The sequence below is a fragment of the Arvicola amphibius genome, chromosome 7 (genome assembly GCF_903992535.2).
Source record: "Arvicola amphibius chromosome 7, mArvAmp1.2, whole genome shotgun sequence".
NCBI classification, from domain to species: Eukaryota; Metazoa; Chordata; class Mammalia; order Rodentia; family Cricetidae; genus Arvicola; species Arvicola amphibius.
The window spans coordinates 93,787,494-93,800,737 of record NC_052053.1 but is presented as its reverse complement, the minus strand read 5'-3'; positions in this window follow the sequence as shown (position 1 = coordinate 93,800,737).

The window sequence follows — 13,244 nt, the reverse complement described above, 5'->3', positions numbered from 1 at the left end:
TTGAGGGCAGCCTGGGCTACATGAGACTGTCTCAAAAACAAGTTCATCTGTATTTAATATGCAAAGTTTTTTCTTGTCATTATTCTCTAAACAATACATTTAACAACTGTCCACATAGTGTGCAGTTGTTTTAGGAACTGTAAGCAATGTAGAGAGGATTTAAAGCTGATGGCGTAGTGTGTGTATGTTCTGCCTATGACAGGGGTGTGAGGATCTAGGTGCAGTGTGTGTGTGTTCTAAGTGTAGGACATGGGCTGTGAGGATTTAGGTGTAGTGTGTGGTGCTAAGTGTAAGACACGGGGTGTGAGGATCTGGGTGTAGTGTGTGTGTGTTCTGTGTAGGACATGGGGGTGTGAGCATCAAGGTGTAGTGTGTGTGTGTTCTGTGTGTGACATGGGGGTGTGAGGATCTGGGTGTAGTGTGTGTGTGTTCTGTGTAGGACATGGGGGAGTGAGGACCTGGTGTAGTGTATGTAGCTCTAAGCATAGGACATAAGGGGTGTGAGGATCTAGGAATTCTGGTACCTGCCAATGGGAGGCTTAGAATCAGTCCCCTCAGCCACCAAAGGATAACTGTCCTTTATTTCAGCATCTGTCACAGAGCCCTGTTGATGACACAAAGCATCTTTATTCCCAGCACATGGGAAGCAGAGGCAGGCCATCTGGTCTACATAGTGAGCTCCAGGGTAGCCAGAGTTTATCTGTTCAGCCCTTGTCTAAAAAGAAAAAAAATTCCCTTGTTTTCAAGACAGTTGTGTGTGTGGGTGTGTGTGTGGTGTGTGTGTGTATGTGTGTGTGTGTGTGTAGCTTTGGCTGTCCTGGAACTTGCTCTGTAGATCAGGCTGGCCCTCAAACTCACAAAGATCCGCCTACCTCTGTCTCCCAAGTACTGGAATTAAATATGTGCTACTACCACTGCTCAGCTTTAAAAGAAATTTTTAATTAAAAAAATAAAAATAGATGACTTGGAAAATTATCAGAAAAGATGCCTTGCCAGTTCTCTTTGTGGGCTACTTAGATTATTGAATTGCTCCTGAGGTCCCCTTTGCCAGTTCTCTTTGTGGGCTACTTAGGTCATTGAATTACTTATGAGGTCCCCTTTTGCCAGTTCTCTTTGTGGGCTACTTAGATCACTGAATTGCTCCTGAGGGTCCCAGCAGTCCATGTGCTCCAAAAGGCAGTACTGAGGAACACGGAGGCTGGGGGCTGGTTTGTTTTGTGTGCCTATGCATTTTGTTTTGCTTTTTATCTTTTGTTTGTTTTGAGACAGAATTTTGCTATGTTACCCCAGCTGGCCTGGAACAAGCTGTGTAGACCAGGTGGGCCTTGAAGTCCACAGACGTCCTACCCGCTCATACCTCCCCATGCTGGGATTAAAGCAGTGCACACCACAACGGGCCACAGTGTTCTTCTTAAACATCAGTTCGTTTACTGGTGGTGGAGAGGAGGAGCATGCAATGGCACACATATGGAAGTCAGAGGACAGCTGCGGAGTCCATTCTCCCCTTCACCTCATGGCTCTTGGGAATTAAACTCTGATCACCAGCCTTGGCAGCAAGCACCTTGCCTACTCCGCCATCTCGTCGGCCCAAGGCCAGAGTGTGTTTAATGAAGCAACAGGAACAGAGATACTTTGAGCTCGAAAACCAGAAATCCAGCTAGGACTCTATGTGGTCAGATAGATAGAGATGTTTACAGCCATGTCTGCAAGGCAGTCATGGGAATAGAACATCTGTGTGTGCTGGGTACCTAGCTGCCTTGTGCTGGGTCAGCATGCCACCCCTGCCCGGCTAAGCACAGCCTAGTGCTAGGTCCAGCATGCCACCCAGAGCCCCTGTCCAGCTATGCACAGCCTAGGCTGGTGTCCAGCATGCCACCCAGAGCCCCTGTGGGTCCAGCATGACACCCCTGCCCGGCTAAGCACAGCCTAGTGCTGGGTCCAGCATGCCACCCAGAGCCCCTGTCCGGCTAAGCACAGCCGAAGCATTGACGCGCTTTGTTCGAAGATGAATTGGCAGTACTCCTGCGCACAAATGCTCCGCAGCCGGTGCGGTTAGCACAACCTCAGAAACAGCTTCATTGCTCTCCTGAGGTTGTGAAAACTGGGAGAGCATCTACTCCCCAAATAAGGAGAATCATCGGTAAGAAAAAGGCAAGATTTATAATGCTATCTCTCAGAGAACAATCACCAGGACCGTTCTTTCGTCTGCCAGCATTTTTCCCCCAAACCATCTTCCCCATGACCAGAGAAAATTTACATAACTCTCCTTATAATAGTGTCATTTTAAAATTAAAATGGTATTATAGACATGATTCTATAGCATCAGTTTTCCTCTTTCATGCTAATTAACACCAATTTCAAACAATACCATGGAAACTGACAGTAATTATATATAGTAATATTAATTATCTATTAATAATATATGTTAATATAACTTTATTTTTAAAAGTTTTTTCTTGGCCAGGCATAGTGGCCCCTGCTTTATCCCAGCACTTGGTAGGCAGAGACAAATGAATCTCTGTGAGTTCAAGGACAACCTGGTCTACATAGGCAAGTTCCAAGACAGTCAGAGCTACATAATGACACAGCTGTCTTGAAAACAAAACAAAAACAAAAAAGGATTTCTCTTGATAACTAAACTCCTTCTGCCTTTTGCTAGTAGTGTAGTATAATGTGTATTATGGTATCAATGCAAATTAAGTGTTAAAAGCATGTTAAATGGGCCCCCAAGCCTTTTAACTAGCTGTGAGAACTCTGTAGACCTCAATCATCTCCGTTTTGTAAGATGGGAAAAAACTATAATATCTGAGAGCTGTTTGAGGAACTGGTGAACTGAATACTGGCATGCATTACAGTTCCCGGTCCGTAATGATTGGCATGGGAGTGTTTACCTCTTCTATTAAAGAGTAATACTAGCATTAGCACTCAAACATAAATCTCAGAGGAACTTTCCTTGTATATTTGTTTGAGACAGGGCCTCACTATGTAGACCAGGTTGGTCTGGAACACACAGAGATCCACCTGCTTCAGCCTCCGAGTGCTGGGATTAAAGTCCTGAGCCACCGTGCCCCATCTTTAACTTTTTTTATTTTTAGATTTGTTTATCTTATGTATCTGAGTATTTTGTCTGTGCATCATACACCTACCTAGAGCCTGTGGAGGTCAAAGGGTCATTGGACCCTGTGCAACTGGAGTTACAGACAGTTGTGAGCTGCCAGTGTGAGTGCTGGGACTAACCCAGGTCTCACAAGAGTGAGAAGTGCCCTTAAGTGCTGATCATCTCTCCCAGCCCCCTATTTACCTCTAGGGTTACAGTTTTTAGAAGTAGTATAGTGTAACAAAGACGAAACATCTATTAAACTTTGATACTTTTATTCCAACTGCCCCCCAGAAAAGTATCAGCTGACCAAGGGTAAACTGAAGAGTGGAAGGAAACTTTTGCCTTTCATTTTGTATAGTTCTACCGAATATAGCGAAATTTTATAACAGCCTGTTCATGTGTGTTTGTACTTGTGTGTATAAATACATGTGTGTGTGTGTTGTGGTACTTTAAGTTAGCTCTCAATTCACTCTCCTGTTAACACATCTGGAAGAACCTGCGGCCTTTATTTCCTCAGCAATGCAACTGACCATTGTCACTTAATTTTTTGTCATTATAATGGGTGTGAAATGTGTAGAAGGATTGATGTCCTGAGTAAATGTGTGTTGTGACGTGGGCACGGCCCCGTCAAGGATCTCAGTGCCTCAGCTGCATGGGAGTGGCAAAGCCTGCTGGGTAAGGCCAGAGGGATGGCAAACCTTGCTCTGGTCCTGGGTGCAAATGTTAGTCCGGAAGCGCAGCACATTCCACTGTAACTTTCTCCTTCCAGATGTTCACTGCCCAGAAAGACTGCTCTCGAGATCAGCTAAACCTGTTCTCTCGTTCAGCTGCATGCTGTAAGTCCTGTCCCCTCGTTTATCCATATCTAATGACCTGCCTCATTGTTCAGCGGTAAGCACTAACCTCACCTCTCCATTCTCCTGTATTTTATAAGCATGCCGAGCATCTCCAAGAGCTCCCCCCACCTGATTCCAGGTTTCCTGTGTTGTGGCTGATCTTCACTCCCTTGCTGCCAGTAGGTCAATCCCTGAGGCTGTACATATGCACAACAGAAATTGCTATCTCATTGTGCTCCTTGCTTTCAATAATCTTGATCATATATTTTTTTTAGGAAATATTTATGCTGCATATTTGAAGAAACTTGGAGCGGGCAAGTGGCTCTGCGGTTAAAGAGCTTGCTGGTTGAAGCATGCTCTTCTATCGGGCATGCAGATTCCAAGTTTATTTTCTCAGCACCCTCATAAATGCCAGGAGAGGGTGGTGGCCACCTGTAATCTCACGGTTCAAGAGGCAGGGATCCCTGGGGCAAGCTGGCTAGCTAGACCAACCAAATCAGTGATATCACAAATGGTGGCTAGCAATCAAAGAAAGCAGTCAGCATCAACCACTGGCTTCCCACATTGCACACAAGTCAACACACAAACGTGTGCCCACATACTAAACACACATGTACATACACACCAAATCAAAAGAAACTTTAAAATGTTTTAGTATTCGAGTGGATGATTTATTCAAGCAAACATTAAAAGAAAATGGTTGACTATTTTCATGAATTTACATCAAGATGGCCACCCTATATAATTTAAAATGTGGGAATGAGCCGGGCGGTGGTGGCGCACGCCTTTAATCCCAGCACTCGGGAGGCAGAGGCAGGCGGATATCTGTGAGTTCGAGACCAGCCTGTCTACAAGAGCTAGCTCCAGGACAGGCCTCTAAAGCTGCAGAGAAAACCTGTCTCGAAAAACCAAAAAAAATAAAATAAAATAAAATGTGGGAATGAGTTAAAGTCATGATATAGTATGAGACATCTACACGACACTATCTGGTGGTTGACCATTTAAAATGTATATTTTTTTTTTTTTTTTGGTTTTTCGAGACAGGGTTTCCCTGTAGTTTCTAGAGCCTGTCCTGGGAGCTAGCTCTTGAGGACCAGGCTGGCCTCGAACTCAGAGATCCGCTGCCTCTTGCCTCCCGAGTGCTGGGATTAAGGCGTGCGCCACCACCGCCCGCCTAAATGTATATTTAAGCAGAGTATATGTAACATTGTTTATAATAGCTTGGAAATAGATATGAAAATCAGATAATGAAAAATACAACAAAGCTGGGTATGGCACACACCTTTAATCCTAGCACTAGGAAGGCTGAGTTAGACTGAGGCCAGCCTGGGCTACATAGTGAGTACCACCAGACCTTGTCCTAAAAAACACACATAGGGGTTGGTGAGATAGCTCAGAAGATAAAGGTTGCCTGCTGCCAAGGCCTGGTGACCTTGAGTTTATCCCCCGAGACCCAACATAGCGGAGGAGAGAGACTAGTTTCACCTACAAACACAACCATGGCACACATGCACGTACACAGTACATACACACACGAACACAAATGTTTTTTTAAAAATAAAGTCAATTGGAAATATAAACAAAAATACATCAAAATATTAACAACTATCATTTGTAGATAGTGGCGTCCATGAGTAATCTTTTTCATTTTAAGATTCTATATTTTCAAGTGAATATCTCGTCACCTTGTAATTTAAAAGAGGGCTGGAGAAATGCACGGCAGTTAAGAACACTGCCTACTCTTCCAGAGGACACAGGTTTCAAGCCCCAGTTCCCTACATGGTGATTCAAAGCCATCTGTAACCCCAGTTCCAGGGGATCTGACGCCCTCTTCAGCTTCTACAGGTACTGGGTTCGGGGTGGCACAGACAAAACAACGTGCGTGCAAAACACCATACATACAACTTACACATAATAAGTCTTTACAAAGACAACCTGGGCTGGAGAAGATGGCTCAGCAGCCATGAGGACAGGAGTTCGGAGGCCTAGCACCCGTTTTTTGTTAATGAGCCAGGTGTCCCCTGAGAACTCCTGTAGCTCAGTTCTGAGAGGGGCAGAAACAGGAGGATGGGTGAGGCTCCTGGCTTGCCGAGGAGAATAGGAAATACAAGTTTAGAGGGTGGCCTCTGCTCGAAATGAAGAAGTGGAGAATGAGCCCTCTTCTGACCTCCAGGTGCGCGTACATTCGCCACAGAATGCACGAGCGCGCGCGCAGCGCGCGCGCGCACACGCACACACACACACACACCACACACACAGACACGCGCGCGCACATACACGGACACACATGGAAACAGAGAGAGAGAGAGAGAGAGAGAGAGAGAGATGAGAGAGAGAGAGAGGAGAGAGAGAGAGAGAGAGAGAGAGAGAGAGAGAGAGAGAGAGGAGAGAGAGAGAGAGGAGAGAAATAAATGAATAAAATTCTAAAAGAAGAAGACAGCCTGGGACTAGAGAGGGAAGGGTGCGAGTGGGTGGTGGGGAGATGAGCATGCGCAAAATGAAATGGAAGGAAACCTCACAACAAAGCCAGTATTTTGCTTGCTAACTAAAATGTAGTAAGAATAAATGCTGATAAATAATAAAATTGGAAACTTTTTGCTCTTATTTAACATTTGTATTTGCCACAGGCATGGTGGCGAATGCCTTCAATTCAAGCACTCCAGAGGCAGCAGAGGCAGGCGGGTCTCAGTGAGTAAGAGGCCAGCCTGGTTTATCTAGTGAGTACCAGGCTAAAGACTACACAGTGAGACCCTGTCGCAAAAAAGAAAAAAACAAGCAAACAACAACAACAAAAAGTAAGATTTGTATGGGAAGCTATACTAGTTGGAACAGGGTCTTATAGGGGAAGACTATATTATTCATTCAATCTCGTTGTGAACATACAACTGCTCTAAGAGACGCTCAGTGGACAGCAACAGCCGCTCTTTCCAGAGAACCCAGGTTCACATATCCCAGCACCCACATACAGCTCACAAGTGTCTAACTCCAGTTCCAGGGGATCTGGCACCGTCACAGAGACATATGTACAGCAAAGCACCAATGCACACACAATAAATAATCAGTTAAGAAATAAATTAAATAGGGGTTGGGGAGATGACTAAGTGGATAAAGTGTTGGCTGTTCTGTGAGTAAAGGAAGAGAAAGAAAATATCTCTGGCCCCACACGTGTCCTCATGGACAAGCATACTGCACACATGTGCGCACACATCCACACAACTAACGGTGTGTGTGTTTGTGTGTGTGTGTGTGTATTAACAACTTTCAGGGCTGGGCTGGTTAGAATGCCTGTCTAACCTGCATTAGCCATGGGTTCCATGAAACCCAGGCATTATGGCACACATTTGTAATTCTCAGCACCCAGAAGGTGAAGGAAGGAGGATCAGATGCTCAAGATCGCAGGGCGGGGGTGGCTCACGCCTTAATCCCAGCACTTGGGGAGGCAGAAGCAGACGGATCTCTGTGAGTTTGAGGCCAACCTGGTCCTACAGAGGGAGTTCCAGGACTGCCAGTACTATACAGAGAAACCCTGTCTAGAAAAACAAAAACAAACCAACAAAAAGAAGCTCAAGGTCATTCTCGCTATTTAGCAAGTTCAAGGGCAACTGTGCCAAATGGGACTTTGTCCTCAGGCACAAAAACTGACTTCATTTTTCTCTTGTATCACATATTTAAAAAACAAAGAAGCAAAATTAGCTTACTGCTTAAATGTGAAGCAGAACTGGTGAAATAATGGGACATTTATATATGATTTTTCTGTAGTTAAAGGTGTAAAATGAACTGAGGTTGAAATGTCAAGTAAATAATAGACAAAGGAGAGGTGGGTTGCACTCCCCTGCAGCTGGTTGCTGGAGCCCATGGACAAGCCGTGAAAGGAACATCTGGAGCCCCCGGCTTCCCCAGCTGCTCCCATATACTCCAGTGCCATGGCCCCTTCTCCCGTGAGGTCTATGCCCTCCTCTCAGATCCCCTGGCAATCTCCCAAAGCTTTGCCCAAGTGGGGCGAAGGGGAAGGACGGCTTGCCCCTGGGCACAGCTCAGGAGCGAGCAGCTTCCTCTCAAGCTATATCTCCCTTCTCTGGTGAGTGCGTATTTATGCCACGGCATACTCCAACCAGGGCAGGGGAACAGCTGAGAAAGCAGATGGGTTCTGGGGAGTCTTCGGGTAAAGGGCCCCTTGGGAAGTCTGAGAGATATTAACTGTTCTAGCACTGTCGCCGAAGCTAAATCCTATTCATACAAGACAATTTATCTGGCTTCCTTGATAAAGCTACTTGCCGGCTTCCTCTAAGGACAATTCAGGATTTGCCTTCAGGATTATTACTTCGCCCATTCCTTCCCTTGACTCTTATATTCCAACCAGACTAGCCTAGTGTCTTGGTAGTTGTCAGCCACAATTCCATTCAGAGAGATGAGGAGCAAAGTGTCTTCCCTATGCAGAAGACCTAAGGACCCTCCATTGGTGATTAATTCTTTTTTTTTTTTTTTTTTTTTTGGTTTTTTCGAGACAGGGTTTCTCTGTGGCTTTGGAGCCTGTCCTGGAACTAGCTCTTGTAGACCAGGTGGGCCTCGAACTCACAGAGATCCTTCTGCCTCTGCCTTGCGAGTGGCTGGGATTAAAGGTGGTGCACCACCACCGGCCCGGCTGGTGATTAATTCTTAACAGCCACTCAAGTTGCATTTATATGAATGCCCTTTTCCTTCTCTCATTGTAAACCTACTCTGCCTCTCACCTATATACCCAAATACCTGGCACAACTAACTGAAGCTGCCAACTTAGGACCCCATTCGGGTGGCACATCCCAACGTCCTGCCAGCTTTCTGTCATACCGAGGTGTTTTCGTGCATAACCTCATCTCTGTCATCATCCACAACAAGGGGCCCTCGCATTGCCCCACTCTGAACTGCAACTTGCTGCTGGCAGACATGGAAAGGGGATCATACGTCCAGGCCATTTCTGCATAGCCCTATCCTTCTGCAGGCACGGACCCACCTGAGTGAGACGTCTGGTGATCTGAGGCATTATGGCCGTAGGTTACAGAGATCAAGGATCCTGGGCTTACATCAGAATGGTTAACTCTCTAGTGACCTTATGCAAGTTCCTGCATTCCGGCTTAGGATTTCTGTCTATAAAACAGTGCTGACAGCAGTCAGCCTCCTAAGAAGGGAACCTTGTCCTGGGAACAGGCGTCTCTCCCACTGAATAGTTGCTTTCCTTCCCCTTGCTGGTTCCTAGAGCACAGAAATGTGATGCCTACATGGTCTTAAGGAGCAATTGATACAGCGATTTTCCCAGACTTATAAACATTGACCATTAACAAAATGAAAAAAAGGAAAAGAAATGGGACCCTTGGGAGAATTGACATTTTATTTTGGAGGTAAAGGCGCAAAACTAAGCATTTTTAAAATATTTTAATCTTTTATCATCTAGTTTCCATAAAGGAAAATCTTAACCATCCAGTCTTAGGAAGAAGACGGACACTACACACAGAATAAACGTAGCTTGGGGGAAAATGTTTGTCCTGCCTTTTGTATTTCCATGTAAACTGATGAGAACATCACCAGAACTTGGCTCATCCTGGCATGCCCTCAGCTTTACAGGAGTCCAGAGAGGTTGGAGCGCAGTGCCCACGGCCATGCCCAAGCCATGCCCATGGTACAGACTTAGGGAAAATAGCTCCGGACCTCAGAGATGATGTTGTGCGCCACGATGGTGTATCTCTTGTGCAGCTGCATAGGAGTCTGGGATAGATGGAGAGGTCTGGGCTCTGCCCTCATGAATTGGCCCAGAGCCGCGCAAATTTTTGATGAGCAGCATTTTTTCTAAAACGGGGATATGGTAATCCCCTACTCCCGGAGAAATGCTGTGAGACCCTAGCTACGAAGAGCTTCCATTTGTCCCAGATATTGGACATGAAGTAGTCTGAGGAGTAAACCAGTCTCCGTACCTGGAATTCACTTGAAAATATGTTCAGCAAAAAATAAAATAAAATAAACAGAGGAAGCAAAATGTGACAATGTAATAACGGTGAAGTTATATTTGAAAAACTCATTACAAGCATTTAAAACAACAACAATAATAATAACAATGGATTCTCGTGAGGCAAGAGGAAGGGTGTGGCATCACTTACTGAAAAGAAGTCCTCATGGAGGTCTGATCCCCATTAGTGCAGCTAGCAGGTCTTCAGCAACTTTGGGCAGAGAGAGCCAGGGTCAGGGAAGTGATTTTTTGGTTTTTCTGTCTTCTGTCTGCCAGGTGCTGTGGTTGGGTTGGGGGAGCCTTCTGCCCACTTCTCAATGCAAGACACTATCTGTCAGATCCAACCCTACTGGGGATAGTAGGCTGCTTAGCCCAGCCAACCAGCATGGGGGCTATGAATTGCAAATTGGAGCCCCTGAGCTGGTTGGCTGACCCCTGTCATTTCCCACCCCCATTACAATCGGGTTCTCTGAAAGTCAGCTCAGAGGGTTTCTTGAAATGCCATCTTTTCCATCATTGCTAAGAATTTTGCAGACCTCTTTGAAGATTTGGAGCATGAACTGCCAGCTTCCCACCGCTTTTGCCTCAGCTCTGACCTCTTGCCTCCGAGTTCCGTGGTGAGACACCTCCAAAGTGATCATTCTTTCGGACCCTTCCAGCAACCTTAGGAGTCTGAATTCTACGAGCATCAAAATCTCGCTCCTCAGATCTTAGGACGAACTGAGTGCGAGGTCTGCCCCGGCAGGAGAGGCTGGTGGAACATAGTTAGGGAGGCTGGTTGCTGTTACGGAGGCCCCATTTTTTGATAGAGTCAAGAACCCGCTTTTACCCAAACCATCACCCAGACTTTTACATTTTTTCTCCACTTCACCCTGGGAAGTGAAATTCATGATGTGTAAAATGCAGCAATGAAATTCAGTGCACCAGGCTGGAGAGATGACTCTGCGGTTTTAAAAGCATTAGCTGCTCTTCAGAAGTCCCAGGTTCCATTCCTACATAAAATTAAAAAAGTCTTAAAAAGGAGAGAAAATCAGCACAGGATAGCTCATCTTATCAGCGTGAATCAATCCTCGAACATAATGTGGAGGGAAAAAAAAGTCAGTATGGTACAGCGCCGAGTGGTACAAGAACTGTGATTCCATTTCCATTAAGTTCAAAAACAGCACCCCAAAGGGGTTGGATTTTCACTATAGATAAATCTATTTACTATTTTACATTATAGCTGCATATATCAGTCGATGAAATCTGGGTGCCATTGGTAATACAGAGTGACCCTCTATGGCTTTAGTCCATAGATGGAAGGACAAGCTGTATAGTACCATCCAGTAATATTCATATAGACACATACGTATAGACACACACACGTAAAGATGCGAAAGCATAGTTCAGACCACATACATAAATACTAGAGGATTTGAGATTAGGGGAAAGAATATTGTTGTGTTATTCAAGGGGAACTGACCACCGAGTGGTGTTTTCCATTCATGGAACTAGGTGAGCTTTTCTAAAACCACAGAATCCTTATGGAATTTGAAAGTGTGCATTTTCCTAACAATGAACTAAACCATGTGCATGTATATGCACATTGGTGCTATAATTGAAACTTGTACCCTGCTGCTACTTGCTTTTATGAGCACAAGTCCCTATAGTCCAGTGGTTCTCAACCTGTGGATTGGGGGCCCTTTGGGGCTTGAACAACTCTCTCATCGGGGTTGCCTAAGGCCATTAGAAAACACAGATGTTTACATTATGATTCATGGAAGTAGCAAAATTATAGTTATAAAGTAGCAACAAAAATAGTTTATGGTTGGGGGTCAGCACAACATGAGGGGCCCCAGCATTAGGAGGGTGGGAACACTGGCCTAGGCTTTACTAGGAAAATGTTCCAGCCTGTAGGATCATAGCTTGTAGACCACAGAAGACAATTTCAACCCTTATTCTCTGGGAAAAGCTTTGCATACAATATTTATTTATTTATTTATTTATTTATTTATTTATTTATTTATTTATTGTTTTTTCAAGACAGGGTTTCTGTGTGTGTAACAGCCCTAGCTGGCCTGTAACTAGCTCTGTAGACCAAGCTGGCCTTGAACTCACAGAGATTCTCCTGCCTCTACTTTAAAAGGGCTGGAATTAAAAGCATGTGCCACCAATGCCTGCTCGACCTTCTTAATACTTGGATTATAAACACGCGTGAACATGCCCTGCCGAAGACTATAAAATTAAAGACGAATTTGGGTTGATCACTGAAATTCCAGGATATATGCTTGCCACAATCTAAAAGTTAGAGAAGGATGTCAAAAATTAATCATAAAAACCATGAAAAACTTATGTAACTATGGGTGGGGAAGGCTGGGGCGTAGCTCAGTGACAGAGCACTTAGCTTCAACCCTCAGCACAGCACCACAGAGTATTAAGCAGCTATCTAAGAAACGTTAGCAGCAACCTCAGCAGCTGGAGATCGACACATCTCCTGGCTATTGGTCTTGTATTCCTCTCAGTGTTGTGAGCACAGAAGTATTTGGTTATTTCTCAGTTACTTATTGGCCAGCTACTCACTGTGCTGTGAACAGACGATTCAGAAAACGAGGGGAATGGTCTCTGTTTCCTTTTGCTTAGCCAACAGATGATACAGTTTGTCAGTATTTTTAAAATTTTATTATTTTTGATTATTTGTTGTCTGTTCTGGGACTATGCAAGTGTCCATGGAGCCTGAGGAGTTGGATCCCCTGGAGTTGGAGACAAAGGTGGTTGTGAGCCACCTGATGTGGGTGCAGGAACAGAACTCTGGTGCCTCTGAAGGAGCAATGAATGCTCTTAACCACTGAGCCGTCTCTCTGGCCCCAAGACAGTTTTTAAATACATCGTCATGGTATAAAGCACTGCAGTGATACAGACACACCACTTTGGAAGATGAAGTACCTGCTCCCTCTGCCAGAGAGAAAAAGGGAAGGATTCCGGAAGAGGTTTAAAGGGGAATTAAAAGGGATAAGAAGGAAGGAGCAGCCTACACAAAGATGTGGCGTGAAATAGTGCCCGGGGGTGATGGCCAGCAGGGCATTAGGACTAATGCTTGGCATCTGTGAAAACGAAAGTGGAGACCAGAGCCCAGAAGGCAGATTGGCAGGAGTTCTGGTTAGCTGAGGAGTTCGTATTTATAGGAAGGCAGAAGCAACTGGAAGACTTTAAGTCTTTTGACAGCGGTGTGAAGGCAGGGTGGAGAAAGTGAAAGTGGAGACTTTCACCTGTTTAGGAAGCTTTGGAACCAGCCAGATGAAGGCCCTTACAGACCCAGTTATGAGCAGCAGCTGGGAACGGGGCGACTTCTCTA